The following is a 25,532-nucleotide window of genomic DNA, read 5'->3' as shown; positions in this document are numbered from 1 at the left end:
TTCTCAATAAACACAGATTCCTTAACATGGACCCTTTCCTCCAGCTTCAGAAGACGCCAGCAGTGGAAGGTTGTAGGATTCATTGATGGTTGGGGCTAGTTACAGGAAGATATTATGATGCTTTGAAGGTTGTCCTGGTCATCTTTATAAAATATATGTCAAACACACCTGCTGAGTGAGACTTACAGAACACTGACGGAGGGTGAGAGACTAGAGAAGGAAAAGCTTTGAGAAGATAGCTGAAGATATTCAGAAAAGATGGTAACTAATCAAAAAACATTCTCTTCCGTGCGCAGTGTCAAGAATGCAGCTCTGGAAACAATGCCTTTGTCATAGTGCTGTTAGCCATAGGGTGTGTGCCTTGCTCCTCTTGTGCTTTGGGTTTGGAGAATTTTTGTTTGTCTGCTTGAGACAGAGTTTTGCTCTGTCGCCCAGGCTGGAGTACAGTGGCGCAATCTTGGCTCACTGCAACCTCCACCTCCGGGTTCAAGCAATTCTCCACCTCAGCCTCCTGAGGAGCTGGGACTCCAGGCGCCCACCACCACGCCTGGCTAATTTTTTGTATTTTTAGTAGAGATGGGGTTTCACCGTCTTGGCCAGGATGGTCTTGATCTCCTGATCCCGTGATCCACCGCCTCTGCCTCCCGAAGTGCTGGAATTACAGGTGTCAGCCTCCGCACCCAGACTGAGAATTTTAAAAAGAAGTAGAAAAGTGCTATTCTTGATGAAGCAGCTGTCATATCGGACACTGAGAATGTGGGCACAAGCTCACATGGTTCATTTCTGTCCCTTTGCAATTGATACATTATTGTCACCACTCTATGGGGGATCAATGAGAATCGTGGCAGAAAAGTACTCTGCTGAATGGTGAGGCAAATATAAACCTGGCCTAAGTGAATCAAAAAACTCTCTTTTGTAATACACTTTACTGGCTCCAGGACTGGACATTTTCAGGAGTAGTGTAGGGAAGGACGAAGGATATCGAGGGTTCTCGGGTGTGCTTGGATAAAATAATACGTAGTGTGTTGGTCCTGGCTGAGTGCAGAAACAAGGGAACGCAATAGGGCTTGACAGCTTAGGAGAAAATGGAGGGAGGTAAGAGGTTGGAGGACTTAGTGGCTTCATGGAGAACAAATGGAAATACGGAAGGTAGAAGGAGATTGAGAAGAGGCAAGGCAAAGTAGGTGATGAAATTACCCAAAGTGTGACTCTGGGATTGGGTTGCTGAAGAAGAGATAATAAATTCTTTAAAGTAAGTAAGAGTGGTGAAGTGCTTATCCCATGTGACTTATTAGAGACAGAATCTGAAATATAATTTGGGTTTACATTATGAAATTTGGTGCATTATGCCATAAGAATCCTGTGTCTCTTAATCCATTATGTTCATTAAGGTGAAACTTTACATGTGTCTCAATATCTGAGTATAATCTTATGCAATAAATAACAGAAGTTGTATTCTCATCACCAGTTTGGGGTGTGCTGATTTTGTTTCCAAGTTTATAAAATGAAAGTCTTGATTGTTGTTGGTTAAATATTTGGAAAAATTGCAGTTCAAAAGCAAAGTTATGTTTTTTTACTCATCAGGATTTTTGAGTGAAAAATTATGTGAACGAGATAACTTTTGTATGAATTTTTAATTTTTAGTGAAGTTACTTATGTTTTTCTCCAAAATATTATCAGTCACATTAAGAAAACTAATAAAAACATGCTTTAAAGACTCTATTCACAAAGGCAGATTGGGGTATCTCACTTGCCTTAGAACTTAATGTCATACTTTAAACTTAAGTTTATTTAGTGCTCAAGACTACTGTCAATATTTTTTTAATTATGAAACTAGGAATCATTGTTCTATTAAAAGTATTTTTCTCTAGCTATTCACAGTAACACTGAACAATGCAGTTTACTTACATCTTTTTCTGTTTGACACAAGACAGTTATTGGTAAGTATACTTATTAGATAAAGTATAGTTATTTTCCATGTTTAAAATATGAAAATATACAATATAGGTTGGTACTAGGAGGGGAAATCTGCTTCTGATCAAAATTTTATTTTAAATATCATTTTTATTTCTTTTGTCCTAAGTTATATACTTTTTCTTCTATTACTTATTGTGAAGTTACTTTAAAACAAAACAAAATCAAAGAAAGCAATCAACCAAGATTTAAAAACTAATAATAGCAGAATCTCCTCAGTTCTTTCCTCTTCTCCACATAATAGCAGAATCTCCTCAGTTCTTTCCTCTTCTCCACTCCATCCTGCCTTCACAGCTTTTTTGGTTTCCAAGGGTAGTCGAAACATTTTAGATATTTATGCCAAAGGGCATGGATCTGTGATACCATGGGTCCTGCCAACTGAAGGTTTCCTTTAGCCAAGATAACTTACTGTGGAAGGAAAGTAACTCTTTCAATCCATGGTTCTTAAAAGTATAAAATTATACTTTTATACTTTTTAAATTTTAAATGAAATGTCCCACAGCTTTCAATGCACACCCAGTTCAGAGAACTTGAATCTCATCCGACATGCTTCCACAGTGGTCCCAGTCTGAGAGGACTATGTTATTATGGAAATGCATTGCTTGCTTTCTAGGTAATAAACGATCAAACTCTTCACAGAGGAGAATGTGGTCACTGGCGTGTTTCTCTGTGTATTGAAGGTCTGCTGTGACATCTGTCTGGAGTCTCTCCGCTGGTCTGTACCACGGCACCCTACTGGTCTTGGGCTTTGTATATTAACTTTTCAGAACTCAGGCTCGCTACAGACTTGCGTTAGGGCCTCTAGATATTTGTTTCTTTTGCATGCCAAAAGTTGTATCCTTATTTTTGGAGACAGAAGAGGATGTGAGTGTTGAATTGTATTTCAGAAAAATCAGTCAGGTTACCCTTGGGACTTCAAAATGATCCAGGCAGTAGATACAGCGAGTGTCTGCTAAGTGTTTGCTGCGACTCTGGTATGATTCGCGTAAGTCTCAGGATAGTTATCTGAACGATATCGCCATGGCAGTGGACTCCTGCACATTCACAGTCCTGGAAGGAGCCTGTCCACACTGGCATTCCGGAAGTCCATAAAAGACAAACGCATATGCAGTCCCTGAGAAAGCATTGTTGTAAACAAATCTGCGCTAGATGGAAACTCTTGTTATGCGGTGCTGGCATGCGTGGAAGGGTAAGTCCAGAACTGTATCTGGAAGTTCTTTTAGCATCACAATTCCTTTTTATTTTATTTATTTCATGTTATTTTATTATACTTTAATTTCTAGGGTACATGTGCACAACATGCAGGTTTGTTACATATGTATACATGTGCCATGTTGGTTTGCTGCACCCATCAACTCGTCATTTACATTAGGTATTTCTCCTAATGCTATCTCTCCTTCAGCTCCCCACCCCATGACAGGCCCCCATGTGTGATGTTCCTTGCCCTGTGTCCAAGTGTTCTCATTGTTCAATTCCCACCTATTAGTGAGAACATGTGGTGTTTGGTTTTTGTCCTTGTGACAGTTTGCTCAGAATGATGGTTTCCAGCTTCATCCATGTCCCTGCAAAGGACATGAACTCATCCTTTTTTATGGCTGCATAGTATTCCATGGTGTATATGTGCTACATTTTCTTAATCCAGTCTATCTTTGATGGACATTTGGGTTGGTTCCAAATCTTTGCTATTGTGAATAGTGCCAGAATAAAATACATTTGCATGTGTCTTTATAGTAGCATGATTTATAATCCTTTGGATATATACCCAGTAATGGGATCGCTGGGTCAAAAGGTATTTCTAGTTCTAGATCCTTGAAGAATCGCCACACTGTCTTCTACAATGGTTGAACTAATTTACACTCCCACTAACAGTATAAAAGCGTTCCTATTTTTCCACATCCTCTCCAGCATCTGTTGTTTCCTGACTTTTTAATGATTGTCATTCTAACTGGCGTGAGATGGTATCTCATTGTGGTTTTGATTTGCGTTTCTCTAATGACCAGTGATGATGAGCATTTTTTCATGTGTCTGTTGGCTGCATAAATTCTTCTTTTGAGAATTGTCTGTTCATATCCTTTGCCCACTTTTTGATGGAGTTGTTTGTTTTCTTCTTGTAAATTTGTTTAAGTTCTTTGTAGATTCTGGATATTACTCCTTTGTCAGATGGGTAGATTGCAAAAATTTTCTCCCATTCTGTAGGTTGCCTATTCACTCTGATGGTAGTTTCTTTTGCTGTGCAGAAGCCCTTTAGTTTAATTGATCCTGTTTGTCTATTTTGGCTTTTGTTGCCATTGCTTTTGGTGTTTCAGTCTTTGCCCATGCCTATGTCCTGAATGGTATTATCTAGGTTTTCTTCTAGGGATTTTATAGTTTTAGGTCTTACATTTAAGTCTTTAATCCATCTTGAATTAATTTTTGTATAAGGTGTAAGGAAGGGATCCAGTTTCAGCTTTCTACGTATGTTACGCAGTTTTCCCAGCACCATTTATTAAATAGGGAATCCTTTCCCCATTTCTTGTTTTTGTCAGGTTTGTCAAAGATCAGATGGTTGTAGATGTGTGGTGTTATTTCTGAGGCCTCTGTTCTGTTCCATTGGTCTATGTATTTGTTTTGGTACCAGTACCATGCTGTTTTGGTTACTGTAGCCTTGTAGTGTAGTTTGAAGTTAGGTAGCATGATAGCATCACAGTTCTACGCACATTTGCAGGAATGATTTTTTAAAAGACAACCTCAATTCTTAATGATTTTTAAATTTTTGTAAAATAATCAAATGCAACCAATGGACTGACTGAATAAATCTATTTTTCCCTTTTTGTTGATGGGCCCTAAATTTCCAAGTCTTCTGTGTATAAGGTGGGCTTAATTTTAAGAATAGTCATTTTGAAGTTAAAATAACTTGTTTTCTTTATACCCAATTTTAAAATTCAGAATGCCATATCAGCCACTTTATGGACAATATCTCACATACTTCTTTCTCTGAATATGAGAATTTTTTAAATTTAATGCAAAAATGTTTCAACTTACAATGGCATATTTTAATATAACATCTTTAATTTCCAACTTTTTTCTTTTGGATATACTTTTATAGAAAATAATGCATTTATTAAACCACTATTTTGCTTCATCTATTGGTAGCGTGTTTAAGGAATTCAGTTTATACCTTGTGGGAATCTTTTTCAGATAAACTGTATATCAAATAGTTTTGTGGTTTTTGAAAGAACTTTTTGGCATTCAGGGCCATTTCTTGTGCTGTACAAAGCAGCCCTTAGTGCTTTCTGGAGACCAGACTACTTAAAATTCATATGAACACATTCAATGTAATATGTATGTTTGGAATCACCGTTGAAATATTTCTCTATTTAATTGGGGTGGTTCATGCTAATTCACATGGTGGACATTGGCAGCTATTTTCAGTCTACTAATTTTTTCTTTGGGGGACATAGTAAAATCTCTCCTTCCGTAAATGTTTCCACTTTCTGAATGCTGCAGTTTTCCTTTCTTCTTCTAGCTCTTTCTTAGTGGGCAGAGAGACCAGAAAATGCTAGTTGTTTCAATGCAAGCCTGGCAGGCGAGCACACCTGTCCTCCCCAGGAACTGAGTAAGTCGTGATGCTCAACTCCAATGACTGCTGAATTTTAACAATTGAACGCTTTCTCTTTACCCCTCATGTCACATAGAGCATATGCCCTTGAACAGTCAGGAAATCAAGTATTGCTTCCATTCTGGTCATGGTGCTAGAAATGTAGGGTTGTATCTCTTATCTCAACCATTTCTGTCTCCTCCTCCCTCTGCTCCTAGGAAGCTGCTGACTCACCCTTTTCTTGACAAGTCCTTCTGGGTAGTCTTCCTGGGTAGCATCTAAAATGAACCCCAAACTGTCACACTTTCTATCTCTTTCTCTCTGCCACATCTAGAATCACAATAAAGAGGACGCCACTGGTAAGGACTTCAAATGCATGTCAAATGGTCAGGGTCATGGGCTCTAGGAACAGGTGCCAGCAAGTCACAACAAAGGGTTAAATGAGACCAATCTGCCCACTCCACCGTGGGCACCTCTGGACTCTGGGTGGATCTGAGGACTCTTCTTTGGTCAGAATGTGTTGGAAACTTACTTGCCAGTGCAACAGTTTTGAGACATGGGACCTTCAAGAGGGCAGAGCCCTCATAAATGGACTAATGTCATTATCGTGGAGACAGGTTCATCAAGAAAGTAGGTTTGTTATAAAAGCAAGCTCAGCCTCCTCTTGCTCTTGCTCTTGCCCTCTCTTGCCTTCCTACCTTCCATCATGAGATAATGCAGCATGAAGGCTCTTGTCAGATGCCAGCATCATGCACTGAGACTTCCAGCCTCCAGAACCATGAACCACATAAACTTCTGTTCATCATAATTTACCCAGTCTGTGGTACTCTGTTACAGCAACATAAAACAGACTAACACAGACCCATCATCTCCTGACACAAATGTAAAGTGAGTCCCTAGCAGGCACCTTTGTCCCTCAGAAAAGTCTTGGAGGCCCAGTAGTGGAACAGCAGCAAACCAATATCTTCCCCACAAAAACTTTCTAATTTCCTCTCCAATATTTCTAAAAGAATGGAGGCAAGTGGTCTTTTACGGGTCCCCAAATTATTCCCAGGCACCTCCTTGGCAAGGTCTGCTTTGATGGATTCACAGATGGTTCTGCAATATGAGTAGCATTGATGGTTCCTATCCTGGGGCCTCAGTCAAAACTGAGACAGAGAATACTCATTTAACATGCACTCCACTTAGGTATCCAAAGAAGATACAGTTTTGTTATTCTCTATCATGGGCCTGCTCTTGCCAATGTTTCAGCAGATAGCTGCATAATTTAGAATTTCCAGTTAATAATATTTCAGTTTCGACTGTCTCCTTTCAGTTTAAATACTGAGTATATTTAAAATAAATACAACTCCCTATTAGATATTAAAGGATTGTTTTGGAACAACTGAGTCTTTTCAGATAAATCTTCAATATTCTACTTTTCTCTCATTTCTCTCTCTCTCTTTTTTTTTTTTTTTTTTTTTTTTTTTTTTTTTTTGAGACAGAGTCTCACTCTGTCACCTAGGCTGGAGTTGGAGTGCAATGGTGTGACCTTGGCTCACAGCAACCTCTGCTTCTTGGGTTTAAGTGATTCTTGTGCCTCAACCTCTGGAGTAGCTGGGGTTACAGGCATGTGCCACCACACCTGGCTAATATTTTTTGGTATTTTTAATAGAGACATGGCCCGCCTTGGCCTCCCAAAGTGCTGAAATTACAGGTGTGAGCCACCGTGCCCAGCCTCACTCTCCTTTACTTCTCCAGGTTGGTGGCTGTGTCTATGAGGAGGACCCTTTCTATGTCTGTAATAGGAGGAGAGTGAGTCCTTGCATCCACACAGCAGCCTGGAGTGTCACTTGGGACACTCTCCTGCCTCAGCCTCCCGAGTAACTGGGACTACACGCATGTGCCACCACACCCAGCTAATTTTTGTATTTTTGGTAGAGATGGGGTTTCACTATGTTGGCCAGGATCGTCTCGATCTCCTGACCTCGTGATCTGCCTGCCTCGGCCTCCCAAGGTGCTAGGATTACAGGCGTGAGCCCACTGCACCCAGCTGATAGTTTCTTATATCATGAAGAAGCTCTTTAGTTTAATTAGATCACATTTGTTACTTTGTGCTTTGTTGCAATTGCTTTTGGTGTCTTTGTCATGAAATCTTTGCCACTTCCTATGTTCAGAATGATATTTCCTAGGTTATTTCCCAGGGTTTTTATAGTTTTGGGTTTTATATTTAAGACTTTAATACATTTTGAGTTGATTTTTGTGTATGCTGTACAGAAGGAATCCAGTTTCAGTCTTCTGCATATGGCTAGCCAGTCATCCCAGCACCATTTATTGAATAAGAGTTCTTTCCCCCATTGCTTGTTTCTGTCATATTTGTCAAAGGTCAGATGATTTAGGTGTCTGGTCTTATTTCTGGATTATCTATTTGGTTCTATTGGTCTATGTGTCTGTTTTTGTACCAGTATCTTGCTGTTTTAGTTACTGTAGCCTTGTAGTATAGTTTGAAGTCTGGTAATGTGATGCCTCCAGCGCTGTCATTTTTGCTTAGGATTGCCTTGGCTATTTGAGTTCTTTTTAAAGTGTGTAGTTCAGTAATGTTAAGTATATTCACGTGAATAATCTTGCCAAAGTAAAACTTTATAGTCATTGAACAACAATTCCCACTTTTCAACTTTCCCCAAACCCTGGTAACGACTATTCTAAGTTGAGTTTCAATAAATTTTACTACTTTAAATACCTTATATAAGTGGAATCATATAGTATTGGCCTTTTTGTAAGTGACTTATTTCATTTAGCACAGAGTCTTCGAGGTTCATTTATGTTATAGCATGTGAAATAATTTCCTTCATTTTTAATGTTGAATAATATCACACTGTGTGCCTTTATCACATTTTGTTTATCCACTCATCGGCTGATGAACGTTCAGGTTGCTTCTACCTTTTGGCTGTTGTAAATAGTACAGCTATGAACATAGGTGTGAAATACCTCAAGACCCTGTTTTTAATTGTTTTGGTCATATATTCAGAAGTGAGATTGCTAGTTCATATTCAGTTTTTCGAAAACCACTATAGCTTTTGAGCCAATGTTTCAACAGATAGCTGAATAATTTAGAATGTTCAATGAACAATATTACAGTTTCTTCCAGTTTCAACTATCTCCCTTCAGTTTAAATACGGAGTCTACTTAAAATACACCCTCCATTCGATTTTAAATGATTACATTGAAATAACTGAGTCTTGGCCGGGCGCGGTGGCTCCAGCCTGTAATCCCAGCACTTTGGGAGGCCGAGGCGGGCGGATCACGAGGTCAGGAGATCGACACCATCCTGGCTAAGCCGGTGAAACCCCGTCTCTACTAAAAATACAAAAAATTAGCCGGGCGCAGTGGCAGCGCCTGTAGTCCCAGCTACTCGGGAGGCTGAGGCAGGAGAATGGCGGGAACCCGGGAGGCGGAGCTTGCAGTGAGCTGAGATGGTGCCGCTCACTCCAGCCCGGGGGACAGAGGAGACTCCGTCTAAAAAAAAAAAAAAAAGAAAGAAATCACTGAATCTTTTTAGGTAAATCCTCAATACTTCACTTGCCGTAGCTATTGCACCGTTTTACAACCCCCACAGTGCACAAGAGTCCCGATTTGTCCACATTCTTGTCAATACTTGTGATTTTACTTATTTATTTTGGTAGTATTCATCTGAATGGGAGTAAGGTGATATACCATTGTGGTTTTGATTTGCATTCCTCTGATAATTAGTCACTCATTATTATTGAGCATCTTATACTTTTGTGACAACATGTGGGAATTTTTCTTCATTGTATAACAGATAGTCTACTGGCATAATTCTACACTTCACACAATTTTTTCTAACACTACACAAAAGCAAACACTAACTCTGACTTCAAATTGTCAGGATTACTGGTCCACTCCTCTGCCCACCCATAGGCTGATTATAAATCTTTGAAATTAATTACATCTAAAATTTTTTCTTTCCTGTCAAGTCATTCTTGATGAGTTTCCTCTGCTCACATTGGCAGTCCCTTTCTTTCTCGTGATTCTTTAAATCTTCATTTTGTTAGAGGCCAAGCTTTCAATCATGGACTGAAATTATATTGTGTAGTTTTTTCCTGAGTGTTTAATCCCTTACTTTACAAGCGGATGTAGGAACGCATACCCAGGAGGTAAGGTAAAGAATCCCGTTGAGGGATTCTCAAATCTGTTACCATTTTGGCTTGGGACAAATGGTCAATTGCTGTATAATTGAAAAGAGAATAATAACAATTGTCCTACATACATCATAACTCTCTTTGAATCAATGATAATTAATACATGTGAAAAGCTTTCAAAAACTTTTACAAGGGATTTTTACAAATCCCTCATAATTATATGGTGTTTTACAATTTACAACGAACTTTCACGTGCAGATTTCTCATGTGATTTTTATAATGTTTTGAGTGGGCAGAGTGAGAAATTATATTTATAAAGTATCTTTGTATATGCTGATAATGATGCATAATATCCCCCACTTTCCATATTAAAAAGACCTTTAAAATTATGGCTTTTCCTAGATTTCACAGCACATAAGAAAGCCAATAACACTACACAGGTGTGTAATTTCTGGTCTTGTGCACTGACCACTTCCTACACCATCTTTTCGTATGCTTTTTACCTTCTGTAGTTGTTATTTGAGTAGAAGAGTATTGAAAGGCCATGTAGAATATACAGCTTGGTTTGATCCTAGTGATAAAAATCTACATTTAACATATGTGTTAAAATAATTGACACTGACTAAATTATTTTTGTATTTTTTCCATTTCACCTGTTGCCAACTTTTTAATTAAGCAATGGGGCCATGGTAGGCAGGGTATTCCCTAGAATGTGTGAATATGTTACCCTACATGACAGAAGGGACTTTCAGATGTAATTAAACTTAATGACATTGAGATAGGGAGATGGTCCTGCCAGTGGAATCACAAGGGTCCTTAAAGGTATGAGAAGGAATCAGAGTACAGAGTCAGAAGGAAACGTGCTGATGTGAGAATAGTCAGAGAGATACAACGGTCCTGTCTTTGAAGATGGAGGAAAGGGGCCTTGAGCCAAGGATCGTTGTTGGCCTTCAGAAACTGAAAACGCAAGAAAATTGACTCTCCCTAAAGTCCCTCAAAGGGAACACAGTCCAACTAATTCATTTATGTTAGCCCAGGAGATCCTTGCTGGGCTTCCGACTTACAGTACTGGAAGATAACACATTTCCAGTGGTTTGTGTCACGAGGTCTGTAGTACTTTGTTCCAGTATCAGTAGAAAACCGGTAAAAGGGGAATTCACATAATATCATTACAAACAGGAATAATTACTTACTATTCTTCTGTTCTCAAATCCTACCTTGTAAACAAAATGAATTTTTGTTTTTCGGGGCTTTTGTGCTAATTCTTATGAATCCACTAATATTTTGTTTTCTTCTGTTTTCTCCCTCAGGAACCTGAAAGGAAGTAGCGTGTACGATTGGGGACACATTTCCTGGAAGCACACCCCATTAGATAAAGTGTTGCACACTCTTTGATAAAGTAAGACTCCCGGACGAGATGTTTTACAGGTACCATGAGCTCAGTGAAATGCTTTCGGAAGGACACTCAGCAGAGCGGGCACCACAAGGTTAGGAGAAGCAGGTTCTGCCCGTCATAACTTTGGCAAATGTTTACACATCAGTAATGAAAAATATTCTCTTGGCGATTTCAGGCTTGTTACTATGGAAGTTGTTTGCTAACATTGACTATTTTTCCTCACTGCTTATAGAAACTCCAGGCTGTCACCCATCTGTTCTCTCATCAGAGTAGTTTTGGGCCAGCAACTATTTCAGACATTTCTACAATTTCAGATGTCTCACTCTGCCTATGACTGTATGTTGTATTTGAGGACCGGACGCACAGAGTTCCGTGCAAATAGCAAGCATTCAGCTCCAACTCTCCTCCTTGTGGTAACAAGATGAAAGAAAGAGATAGTATCGGAATTATTTTAGTTCAATACAGCCATTATAAAATGTGTGTATATTTTAAAACATCATGTGGTACATGATAAATATATACAACTTTTATTTTTCAATAAAAAAATTATAAAAAATATGTCATCAAACATGATTTCTCATTTACTTTTTTGTTAACACTCATCACATGAAAGACTTATTATTTTAACATGTTATTTTTCATTATTAATTCTCATTAATTTTATAAGTGAGTTGTTAACTGTTATGTCTAAATAGTAGTGTCTAGTATGTGGTAGATAATCAATGTGACTTGAATAAATGAATAAGTCTGTTAATGACATGCTTCTCATCACTGTAACTTATTTTTGATTTAAGACTGATAAAACATTTTTTCTCATATTGCTGAAAATCAAATCCTTCTTCTTTAAAATGCTACCATCGTTCCATTCCTCAACGCCAAATCACTCCTCGTGCCTGAGAGGAGCTGCCATCCTTCACTTCGCCTTTGGGTCACTTCCAACCCTGTTCTCCGCATATCTCACCTGGACTTCCTGGAGAATAGCCTCTCTCCTGGTACTCACTTTCTTCCAAATCTTCAGTCTCTGCTTCATAGATAGATTATGCTACTCAATATAGAAACAACATCTTTTTTATTTTTTAACGATAAATATTTTCCCCCTCAACCTTTTAACCTACTAATGCAGGCAATCTAATCTAAAGAATAGCCTGCAATGCCTCCTTTCACATTTCTCGTTTAATCCAGCTTCCTCGCTGAGTGATTTTGCAGAAAGCCCTTTCTCCCATGTCACCGATGGAACTTTCTAGTGACCTATTCTGAGGAACACGTGGCAGTTTACATGCTGTTTGCATTTGATGCTGTTTGTCACTCCCTCCTTCTGAGGACTCTCTTCTTGGTTGGCTTTTATGATGGTAATCGCTTTCCTACTCCTGAGTTTCTGACCAGTGCTTGTCAGATACTTTATTATGCTCCTTTTCCTTTGCCCACACTTGCAGAGTTTGATTTCTATATATGGCTTTCCCCTCTTCCTATTCCATGAGCTTTATCTAAGTGAATTCATCCATTGCTATGGGTTCAACTACTGCTAACATGTTCTTTACTCCCAATTCTCTTTCTAGAGCTTCACATATTTAACTGCCTTTTAGGGAATCACCAAAAGGCAATTCAGTCTTAACATACACAAAACTGAACTTCTGATCCTTAAGTATAAGGCCAATTCTTTCTTACGCATTTTCTAAATCAGTGAGTGATACCATCTCTTATCCTGTTGTCCTGGGCAGAATTGCAGGAGGTAACTGCTTTCTCTACCCTCCCTATAAAAATTACCATTTCTCATTCACCAACCTCCTCATACCCCAATCATTAGTATCTTTTTAAGAAATGATCTCTTTTTAAAAAATGTTTATATGCTATTACCTATAAGGTTTCCCTCCTGAAATGGGATATTGGGTAAGAGGGTACTAGCTGGAGGTCGCATAGAACTACAGATTATTCAAAGGGATATCTACGGAGCAAAGGCAAGATGGAGAACCCAGTGCAGCCAAACAGCTATTCAAAGGTCTGAGCAGAGATACAGAAATGACACATGAGATAACAGAAAAAGGGAGACATATCAAGTGGGTTTTGAGTGTAGGGCAAAACCACATTTACCTGTAGCTCTGGAGAACGCACTGGCACCGTTTTAAGACTGTTGCAGCCTGCAAAGGAGGGTGGACACTGAGTTCAGACACGCACATCCTCTGACCAGCTCCTGAATGTCTGATGATGTTTACAACTTTGCTTCCTGCTTTCCTACCTGGTCTTAGCCTTTTGATACATACCGTCCCACTGCTATCAGAGAAAGATTTGAGGCAAGTTTCACACAACACTGATCATAGCAGTAGACTTTTTAAAGCCTTCAATGTCTCACTAATAAGTAGACGTTAGGGCAGAATTTCTGTGTGTGTCCAGCACGAGGGTCCATAATCTGACACTGCCTTCATTTCTAGTGTATTGGTTTGTCCTAAAATCATGCATGGAACTGTCTCTAGCAATAATAAATACCTCTCTGTGTCCCTGGTGTACTATCTTTTCTGTATATTTTTCCCATCTCTTCCCCCTCCTTCTGCAATGCTGTTACCACCCTGCTGACCTCGAAAGTCACACTGCTGAGTCAGAAAAGCCCTTATTCTAAAGAAAGCCATTGAGGATACCACCCAGCACACACCCAGCTCCTCCCATGAGCTCTCATCTCTCCTGTGTAACCTGATCTATGCTCTTGCCACTCCGTATGCCATTTGAGGACAGGAATTATATCTTATCATCTATATTCTTTCTATCTATCTATCTATCTATCTATCTATCTATCTATCTATCTATCTATCATCTATCATCTATCTATCATCTCTCTATGCATCTATCTATGTATCGATATATGATCTATGTATGTATGTATGTATGTATAATCTATCTTTCTATCTATCTATCATCTGTCATCTATCTATCATCTCTCTATGCATCTATCTATGTATTGATCTATGATCTACGTATGTATGTATGTATGTATGTATAATCTATCTATCTATCTATGTGTCTATCATCTGCCATCTATCATCTATCATCTCTCTATGCATCTATGTATCGATCTATGATCTATGTATGTATGTATGTATAATCTATCTATCTATCTATCTATCTATCTATCTATCTATCTATCTATCTATCTATCATCTGTCATCTATCTATCATCTCTCTATGCATCTATCTATGTATCGATCTATGATCTATGTATGTATGTATGTATGTATAATCTATCTATCTTTCTATCTATCTATCTTTTTTTTTTTGAGACGGAGTCTTGCTCTGTCGCCCAGGCTGGAGTGCAGTGGCCGGATCTCAGCTCACTGCAAGCTCCGCCTCCCGGGTTCACGCTATTCTCCTGCCTCAGCCTCCGGAGTAGCTGGGACCACAGGCGCCCGCCACCTCGCCCGGCTAGTTTTTTTGTATTTTTTAGTAGAGACGGGGTTTCACCGTGTTAGCCAGGATAGTCCCGATCTCCTGACCTCATGATCCGCCCATCTCGGCCTCCCAAAGTGCTGGGATTACAGGCTTGAGCCACCGCGCCCGGCCTCTATCTATCTATCTATCTATCTATCTATCTATCTATCTATCTATCTATCTATCATCTGTCATCTATCTATCATCTCTCTATGCATCTATCTATGTATCGATCTATGATCTATGTATGTATGTATGTATGTATGTATGTATAATCTATCTATCTATCTATCTATCTATCTATCTATCTATCTATCTATGTATCTATCTATCGTCTGTCATCTATCATTTTGTATTTCTACTGCCCTGCATAGTGCCTAGAACACAAGGTTCTCAAAACATGTCTGTAAAATGATAACCGAACATCCTAAACATTTTTTCTATAAAGTTCAGTCATGGCGAGTTGAGTTTTTGGAAGGCAGGATGGGTCCTTATTAGTGTCCTTTTTCATACAGTTTGACAGTATGCCATGTGTAAATATTGCTAAATAAATAAATCAATACATGTACAACTAGAATAGCATATCTATTAAGAGTACGGACTTCAGTGACAGAAGTCAGAATTCAAATACTTGTTCCAGGCCTTTGACGATGAACTGGAATCATGAACCCCCCACATAATTTTCTCCACCCATTTATTTCATCCACACTGGCCTCATCTTGCTTCCTTCCTTCTTCCTTTCCTAATTATAGTACTTTCTTCTGTTTTGCTGGTCGTTTACATCCCTTCTTTCGCCCTTCTTTCTCTTGCTCCGAGTGAGTGTGTGTGCAGGTACAGGAGTGTGCCGTGCAGGTACGGCAGTGTGCCATGCAGGTACGGCAGTGTGCCATGCAGGTACGGCAGTGTGCCATGCAGGTACGGGAGTGTGCCATGCAGGTACGGCAGTGTGCCATGCAGGTACGGCAGTGTGCCATGCAGGTACGGGAGTGTGCCATGCAGGTACGGCAGTGTGCCATGCAGGTACGGGAGTGTGCCATGCAGGTACGGCAGTGTGCCATGCAGGTACGGGAGTGTGCCACTGTGGATGCTTTGCCAACCACAAGACCCTTGAGAACATCTGAGAAAAACTAGACACCCAAGGCTGCGTGCAGTGGCTCACGCCTGCAATCCCAGCACTCTCGGAGGCCGAGGCAGGTGGATCACAAGGTCAAGAAATCGAGACCGTCCTGGCCAACATGGTGAAACACCGTCTCTACTAAAAATACAAAAATTAGCCGGGCGTGGTGGCAGTCGCCTGTAGTCCCAGCTACTGAGGAGGCTGAGGCAGGAGAATCACTTGAACCTGGGAGGCAGAGGTTGCAGTGAGCCGAGATCACGCCACTGCACTCTAGCCTGGCGACAGAGCGAGACTCCATCTCAAAAAGAAAAAAAAGGAAAACTAGACACCCAAACTAAGGAAGCAAATCCAAATACAGACCAACAATGCTAACATCAATAAAACCATGCAAAACACAAGAACAGTTAATAGCATAGCACTAGTGTTGCTATAATTTGACTTTTTCTTCTTTTAATTTTTGTAGATTCTGGCTGTCTTGCTTTATTGTCCCCCCATATCCCCTGCTCTGTCTTGTTCTTTTCCACAAATCCTATTTTCAATGCTAGCTTCATTTATCGTGAACTGTAGGAGGAGAAAGAAAATATGCAAGTAAACCTATAGTTACAGGTTCTGGAAAGTTACTGTGAAGAAAAACAGAGTGATATAATGAAGAATTACCGGGGGAATAAGTTTAATATAGGCAGGTGGCCAGGAAAGGCTTTGATAGTGAGACACTTGTAAGTTGAGACATTGGGTGAGAGAGAGTTACACCCACAGGAACTAGGGAAAGATTGACCAGGCTTAAGGTGTGGGGAGTGCACAGACCCTGCAAGAAAAGAGTCCCACAGCCCCACAGTGGGTTACTGTGTTTGGAAGCAGTAAGTGAGAAGATGATCAGTGTTGTCTGAGAATGAAGAGGTGGGCAGGGGCCATTCTTTGGGAAGAAGTTTGGAACATTTCCTAACTGCAGTGGAAAACCATGATATATTAGTCCATCTTCAAACTGCTGATAAACATACCTGAGACTGGGCAATTTACAAAAGAAAGAGGTTTATTGGACTGACAGTTCCACAGGGCTGGGGAGGCCTCACAACCATGGCAGAAGGTGAAAGGCACGTCTCACATGGCGGTGGACAAGAGAAGAGAACTTGTGCAGGGAAACTCCGCTTTTTAAAACCATCAGACCTCGTGAGATGTATTCACTACCATGAGAACGGCATGAGAAAAACCTGCCCCCATAATTCAATTACCTCCCACCGGGTCCCTCCCACAACATGTAAAAATTCAAGATGAGATTTGGGGAAGACAGTCAAACCATATCACATGACAAGACTTTAAGCAGATGACTATAATTTGTGGGAAATTTTAGGGAATAGAAAATATAAAGGGAGAATAGAAACTGTTTTTGCAATAGTAGTAAAATTATAAAATACATACAAATCTTACAAGAAATATGTTGAGACTTATATAAAAAATAGCTGATTTTAATAACAAAAATGCAACTAGTAAAACAAATGGAGAGACACACCATTAAATTATGTGACAATATTTTAAAGATGTAAATTATTTCCAAATTAATTAATATTTATGCAATTCTAATTAATATCTACACTAGATCTTTAAGATGACAAAGTAATCTCAAAATTAAGTGGAAAAAATAAATAGAGGATAACTGAGAAAAAATGTGGAAAAGATGAATAATAAAAGAAGAATTATAAACCAGTTAGTAGGCTGGGCATGGTGGCTCACACCTGTAATCCCACACTTTGGGAGATCGAGGAGGGTGGATCACTTGAAATCAGAAGTTAAGAACAGCCTGACCAACATGGTGAAACCCGGTCTCTACTAAAAATACAAAAATTAGCCAGGCAGGGTGGCGTGCACTCAGTACAGGAGGCTGAGACAAGAGAATCACCTGAAGTCAGGAGGTGGAGGTTGCAGTGAGCTGAGATTGTACCACTGCACTCCAGCCTGGGTGACAGAACGAAACTCCATCTCCAAAAACAAAAACAAAAACAAAAAGCAATTAGCAAAATATACTTTAAAACCTGCAATATTAAAAGTGACATTAGTTGGCGAATAGATAGGTCAATGGAACCTAAGATACATTTTAGAAAAATATTAATATGTATGCCATATGTATAGTGTGCAGGTGGCATTTAGACGTGTGGAAAATGATGACAAATTTAATAAACTATGAGAGGAAATTGGATAAATATTTAAGATACACACATCAGAGCCCCTTTTTTATATCACATGCAAAACTAAAATAATATTTGAATGACTTAATCAGTGAAATATTTTTCTAAATTAACTAACATACCAGAAAATATTTGACTTATCTCAAACCAAATATGTCTTTTTTATTGTATAGGGCTTTTTCTTTTTTGAAAAAATTTCAACTTGCAATTTAGATAGAGGAGGTACATGGGCAGATTTGTTGCAATGGACTATTGCATGATGCTGAGGTTTGAAGTGTGGATCCCGTCACCCTGGTGGTGAGCATAGTACCCAGTAGCTGGTCTTTTTTAACCTATTCTCGCTTCCTCTCTTCCTTCCTCCACCATCTAGTAGTCCCCAGTGTCTACTGCTTTTCATATTTATGTCCATATGTGCTCAATGCTTAGCTTCCATTTATAAGTGAGAACATGTGGTATTTGGTTTTCTGTTTCTGCATTTATTCGCTTAGATGGCCTCCAGCTCCATCTATGTTGCTGCGAAGAATATGATTTTATTCGTCTTTATGGTGTATGGTATTTCAGGGTGTGTATGTACCACATGTTCTTTGTCCAGTTTCCTACTGATGGGCACCTGTGTGGATTCCATTGTGAATACTGATGCCATGGACATGGGAGTGTACATGTGTTTTTGGCAGAATGATTTATTTTCGTTTGAGTGTATACCCAGTAATGGGATTGCTGAATCAAATGGTGGCTTTGTTTTAAGTTTTGAGAAATCTCCAGACTACTTTTCACAGTGTACTGGATTAATTTACCTTCCCACTAACAGTGTATAGCGTTCCCTTTTCTCTGCAATCTCGCCTGCATCTGTTTTTTTGACTTTTTGTAATAGACATTCTGACTGGTATGAGATGGTGTCTCATTGTGGTTTTGATTTGGATTTCTCTGCTGATTAGCGATGCTGAGCATTTTTTCACGCATTTGATATATGTCTTCTTTGAGATGTGTCTGTTCATGTCTGCCTGTATTTTAATGGGGTTAATTGGGTTTTGTTTGTTCAACTGTTTAAGTTCCTTATAGATTCTGGATATTAGGCCTTTGTCAGGTGCATACTTTGCGAATATCTCCTCTCATTCCCTAGACTGTCCATTTACTCTGCTGACTTTTACTCTCTGTTTATTTTGCTTTGTAAAAGTTCTTGAGTTTAATTAAGTACCACTTGTCCATTTTTTGTTTTTGTTGCAAGTGCTTTTGAGGACTTAGCTAAAATTTATTTGCCAAGGCTGATGTCCAGAAGAATGTTTCCTGGGTTGCCTTCCAGAATTTTTACAGTTTGAGGTCTTACATTTAAATCTTTAATGTATTTTGAGTTAATTTTTGTATGAGGTGAAAGGCAGGGGTCCAGCTTCATTCTTCTACATATGGCTAGCCAGTTATCCCAGCTATGTTTATTGAATAGGGAGTTCTTTCCCATGGCTTGTTTTTGTTGGTCTTGTCAAAGATCAGATGGTTGTAGGTATGTAGCTTTATTTGCTTGTTTTCTACTCTGTTGCATTGGTCTATGTGTCTGTTTCCACAACAGCACCATGCTGTTTTGGTTACTGTGGCTTTATAGTGTAGTATGAGGTTGGAAAGAGTGATGCCTCTGGCATTGTTCATTTTGCTTAGGCTTGCTTTGGCTGTTCAGGCTCTTTTTGGTTCAACACAAATTTTAGAATAGTTCTCTAATTTTAGTAAATGTTCTAAGTAAATGTTCTAATTCTGTGAAGAATGACGTTGGTAGTTTGATAGGTATAGCATTGAATCTGTAAAGTGCTTTAAGAAGTATGGCCATTTTGACAGTAGTGGTTTTGGTACCAAAACACCAGGTGCTCAGTCTAGGTCCTGCTGCTCTCTGCACAGAAAGCCAATGACTGAGACAACGAATATTGCCAGGGAAGAAGCTTTAATCCCGTGCTGCAGCAGAGGAGAGAAGAACTCAGTCTCAAATCCCTCTCTGACCTACTAAAACCAGGGGTTTATATAGCAGGGAAGGAATGTAATATTGTGTAAGAAAACAGGAACTAAGGAGGTGTCAGGAAGCAATTGTGATGAATGAGGGGTCCAGCATCTCATTGTCTGGATGTGATGATTTAGTGAGTTTCAGTTCTTTGATACTTTTTGTGAGAGGCCTGACAGTCATTTCCTCAGGAAGGAACGCAGATAAAACAAATATGACCTTCAAGCTTTAAGCCCAGAAGGGTCAATTACTATGCTTATTAAAAAAGAAAACAAAAAACTGTTAGGCCAGGCATGGTGGCTCACGCCTGTAATCCCAGCACTTTGGGAGGCTGAGGTGGGCAGATCACGAGGTCAAGAGATCAAGACCATCCTGGCCAACATGGTGAAACCCCGTCTCTACTAAAAATACAAAAATTAGCCTGGCCTGGTGGCGCACGCCTGTAGTCCCAGCTACTGGGGAGGCTGAGGCAGGAGAATCGCTTGAACCCGGAAAGCAGAGGTTGCAGTGAGCTGAGATCATACCAGTGCACTCCAGCCTGGGCGACAGAGTGAGACGCCATCTCAAAAAAAACAAAACAACAGCAACAAAAAAACACTGCCTGTAGGACAATTGGGTCAGTGTTAGTTTTTCCAATCTTTGAGCATGCGATATTTTTCCATTTATTTGTGTCGTCTCATCCCTTCTTTCTTTCAGCAGTGTTTGGTATTTCTCGTAGAGATCGTTCATCTCCTTGGTTAGTTGTATGCCTATAGGCATTTTATTTTCTTTGTGGCTATTGTAACTGGGGTTATGCTCTTGATTTCACTCTCAGCCTGGATGTTGGTGAAATACGTATTTTTAAAACAGAAAAGCAAAAAAAAAAAAAAAAAAAAATAGACTTGACTAAACAAACATTATTATAAACAAGACTGAGAGTGTCAATATTCTTTTCCATAAGGAGCTCTTACAAACCAGTATAAAGAACTATAATTTCTCCATAAAAAAAGGAGATAGCATTGCCAATTCACAAATTGTATATAAGTGGCCTATAAATGCAAAAATGTTAATTGCATAAGTAATAAAAAAGTCTAAATAAAAAAGCCTAAATAAAGTGATGTTATTTTCTACTGATACAATTGATGGGGAGAAAAACCAAACTGAAGTGAACAGAAGAAAATGGAGAACAAGGGAGCCTCCTAGACCTGCTAGTGGGAGGGTAACTTTGTATAAACTCCTAGACCTGCTAGTGGGAGGGCAACTTTGTATAAACTCTTAGACCTGCTAGTGGGAGGGTAACTTTGTATAAACTCTTAGACCTGCTAGTGGGAGGGTAACTTTGGATGAACTCTTAGAATACAATTTGTCAATCTGTGTTACAATCAAATTGTTCATTCACTTTGTAACAACAGTTCCATTTCTAGGAAATAGTTCTAGATGGGCAACTATTTCTATATAAAGCTTTTCATTACAATGTTGACTATGATACAATTGGGGATAGTCCTAAGTGCTCACTAACAGGAGCATGACTAAATAAACTTTGGTACTGACAGTAAATAGAATACCAGGCATCTATTAGAAATGCCTTTCAGAAAATAAAGCCAATGGCATGCAGATATAGACATAATTTGTAAAGCAGTGTAACTCAAATTTGTAGAAATAAACTACAGGACAAAGACTGGTACTGATCCAAAATGGTGCCTGGCTACCACTGGCCTGTGTCCCCAGAATTAAGCCTGGAGAATTGTCCTCTAAGTAAAGCAGGTGCTCTATGTGTAGAAAGCTCCTGGTGCGGATGTTGGACTCTGAGAGAAGGCTGAGCACAGCGTCAGGTAATACAGAACTTCCTCAAAAGGCAAGAAGGCAAAAATAAAACATGTGAAGAGCAACTCTCTTTGAAGAGGAAATGCACTCAAGCCCTTGGGCCACAGAGAAAAGTGCTCCTGAAACTGGAAACTCGGTGGACTCCCAGCCTGCAGGCTGCCGCTCTTCAGTCAGTCACCCTACAGGCGACACCCCCTGCACTCCCCACTCTCATTTTCAGAGAGCTGCTGCCTGAACCTTCATTCTGGGAATGGACTATGAGGAAAGAGACCTACACTGTCAAGGAAACCTGTACCAGTTACATATGCCATACATTTCAATCGCTTAGTTATCAATGTGACAGGTAGACAGAGAACACCAAATGCTTGAGGAAAACCAGGGGTAGGAAAGAGAAGCATTAAGATTACTTTTTAAAGGAAATGGTACATACTCACCTAGGCTACTCTTTTACCTGAGTTGAAACTGAACAGTGTGATCTAAACATACATTTCATGTGCTGAGGAGAAAAAGCAACTGACAACCCCCTTTCCCTCAGGTGTCCTCTCATTAGTTTGATCACCACTGTAACCCCATTCAGGCCCCCAAGCTAGTGCCGTTTTGTGTGCACAAGGCTGGGGTAATTGGATTCATAAGAGATTTTGTCCATGAGGAATTTTCAGTCTAATGTTAAGTAATTGACAATGAAAATGTTTCCTAGTTTCCATTCAAATATTTATTAATACAGCAATAATGTGGGATTTGTAGGATTTATATATCTTCCAACTATCTCCACTACTGCAGGACATAGACACCATCTATAAACCTCACATTGTAACCACTAACACTTATCTTTGTTATTGTCGCCTGGAATCTTCTTTAATGCCAAAATAAGAGTCTCAAAAGAATGAAGCCCTACAATTTCACTGTCCAACAACAGAGGTTTTACCTGATAAATCCTCTTCTCGTCTGACAGAGTGGACCACAGAAACCTCGCTGACAGCTGTTGCATGATGGAGTGGGAGTAAGGTCACTTCCTGCAAATGTTAGGGTTCTTAAGAATCCCACAGGCGTTAGAGGAATAATTGAACTCAACAGGCAATCAATCACATCTGAAACACGTGAAGTATACCTAAGCACCAGAGCTCAGGGTTTAGTGTCCAAATTCAACCAGTTATTCACATGGTCTGAAAATGAAAATGTTTCATTTCAGAGAAGTTTATATGGAGTCATTGACAGAATGTTGAATATGAAATAGATTTTTTTCTGTCTTCCTTTGAAAATCTTTGTGGATAAAGCTTAACATGATGCATTAGAATCTTAGGAGTAAACTATTCCTCACAAAATTTGATATCTTATCTGATTAATTAATGCAGACATATTAAATTTTCAACTAATTTTTTTTCTTAAGAAGAATTCTTTCAGAAATGGAAAAGCATGTAGTAACATACTGACTTTAAGGAACCTAATAATTAAGCTAATAATTTTAAGTAGTAAAACTTAAAAAACTAAACTTAAGTAATAAAAAGGTGATAATAGGATAATTACTATTTGATATCCTACTAAGATATTTAGTTGGCAATTTAATTTTAAATTACCTGGTTTTCTCTGATATTCACATATTATTAAATGCAATTTTGTTTAAGCTGCTGTACTAAGTGTTAGGGGAATATGAAAATTGAAAATGTGACCTTGTTGTTCAGTAAAGTCATTTTTATTGAATGTGGTAGACTCTCACTTGTCCCTAAGTATTCATTTTCCCTTTCTTTTTTTTTTAAATTATAGCTTTTCTTTTGAAATATATGTTGCCTCCCAGACATTGCAAAATGGTAGTAGTGAGTTCTGGTGTATTCTTTTTTTTTTTTTTTTTTAAGAAACTGACTTCTTCTGTCTCCCAGACTGGAGTGCAGTGGTGCGATCATGGCTCACTGTTGCCTCAACCTCCCAGGAACAAGTGATCCTCTAGCCTCCGCCTCCTGAGTAGCTAGAACTACAATCACTCATCACCACACCCAGCTAATTTTCAATTTTTTTGTAGAGATGAGGTCCGCTCTGTTGCCCAGGCTGATCTAGAACTCCTGGCCTCAAATGATCCTCCTACTTCGGTCTCCCAAAGTGCCGGGATTACAAGCATGAGCCACTGTGTCCAGACTTAATTCTGGCGTATTCTTAAGCCAATGTCCCCTAATGAAAATATCTTCCAGGACCTCAGTGCATGGTCCAAATGAGGAAGCTGTTAATAGGTACAATACTATTAACACATGTACATACAGATTTCAACAGCATTTAAGTTCAGTTTTTTCTTTCTGTCTTTTGTTTTGTGTGAATAGTTCTTTTTCTGTCTTCCATTGAAAATCTTTCTGGATAAAGATGTTTCCACAGATTTCTGTAGATTCTTTCAGCCACCACCACCTGGTCCCAGTTAGAATCAGGCCACAGAACTGCTTTATCAGTCTCAGGAGAAGGTGTGACTGAAAGGAGCAGCACAAAGATGATCCTCTGTCCTTTCAGTCACACCTCCTCCCTGACTCTGACCTTTGGCACCAGCTGCTAGGTCTTCACACTCTAATTTTACACTTTAAGAATGGTATGTAAGGGCTAGGCACAGTGGCTCACGCCTGGAATCCCAGCACTTTGGGAGGCTGACGCGGGCAGATCACAAGGTCGGGGGATCGAGACCATTCTGGCTAACACAGTGAAACCCCGTCTCTACTAAAAATACAAAAAATTAACCGGGTGTGGTGGCGGGCGCTTGTAGTCCCAGCTACTCAGGAGACTGAGGCAGGAGAATGGTGTGAACCCGGGAGGCAGAGCTTGCAGTGAGCTGAGATCACACCACTGCACTCCAGCCTGGGAGAGAGAGAGAGAGACTCTGTCTCAAAAAAAAAAAAAAAAAAAAAAAAAAAAAAAAAAGGTACATAAGTAGAATAATATAGGCAGCACCATTCTGAGATTATTTTTTTCATTCAGCATAAAGCCCTACACATCCACCTAAGTTGTTGCCTGCATTGATAGTTTTTTTTGTTTTGTATCACAATTTGTCTGTTTATTCACAGGTTGAAGGATGTTTGAGTGGTTTCAAGTTGTGGGCTGCTACACGTGAAGCAGCAATGAACATCTGTTTTCACATTCCTGTGTGATTGTGTGTTTCACTTCTGTAGCATAAATACCCAGGAGGCCTAGACTGCACTGTAAGTATGTTTTTAACTTTGTAGGAAACAGCCATACCACTTTCCAAAATGGTTATGCTGTTTTCCATTTCCATCAGCAGTGCGTGAGAAAGCCTGCTGCTCTACATGCTTGTCAGCACACGGTACTGTCAGTATTTTTATTTTAGCCACTTATTAGGTGTGCATTGATGTCCCATGGTAGCTTTAATTTGCATTTCCCTGATGGCTGAATATCTTTTTGTGTGCTTGTTTGCTATCTCTATACCTTCCTTGACAAGGTGTCAACAAATGTTTTGCCTGTTTTCTTGCTGTTGAGGTTGCAGAATTCTTTATATGGTCTGGATAAAAGTTCTTTCATTAGATATGTGATTTGTAAATATTTCTTCCAGGCAATAGCTAACTTTTTATCCTCCTAACAAAGCCCTACTTAGAACTGAAGTTTGAAAGTTTGATGAAGTCCATATTACCAATGTTTTTCTTTCAGTGCATTTGGTGTCAAGTCTAAAAACTTTTTGTCTAACTCTTGCACAGGAAGATTTTTTTTGCTGTGTTTTCTTCTAGGAATGTTGTATTTCACATTTGACATTTAGATCTATGATCTATTTTGAGTTAATTTTTATAGAAAGAGTGAAGTGTAGGTCTAGCTTTTTGTTTGTGTGTTTTCTTTTTTGGCCTACAGTGTTTAATTTTCCCAGCATCTTTCGTTGCAAATACTAATCTTCCTCTATGGGATTGCTTTGCATTTTCGTTTTAAAAAAATTCAACTGACTGCACCTGTGCAGGTCTATTTCCAGTTCCTTTATCCTGT

At 39.3% G+C, this 25,532-nt stretch overlaps 1 long non-coding RNA gene across 1 annotated transcript in view; it reads left to right on the top strand.

The window, feature by feature from the left end:
• The window catches only part of LOC104672116, an 84,244-nt gene extending 73,156 nt beyond the window's left edge, over window positions 1-11,088 (top strand). Inside the window, exons 3-5 of the long non-coding RNA XR_749360.1 lie at window positions 1,882-1,940; window positions 2,875-3,163; window positions 11,001-11,088. This is a non-coding gene — a long non-coding RNA (uncharacterized LOC104672116). The remainder of the gene's footprint in view (window positions 1-1,881; window positions 1,941-2,874; window positions 3,164-11,000) is intronic.
• Window positions 11,089-25,532: the final 14,444 nt, after the last annotated feature.

The sequence above is a fragment of the Rhinopithecus roxellana genome, chromosome 2 (genome assembly GCF_007565055.1).
Source record: "Rhinopithecus roxellana isolate Shanxi Qingling chromosome 2, ASM756505v1, whole genome shotgun sequence".
NCBI lineage: Eukaryota > Metazoa > Chordata > Mammalia > Primates > Cercopithecidae > Rhinopithecus > Rhinopithecus roxellana.
This window is presented reverse-complemented; position numbering and strand designations above follow the sequence as displayed.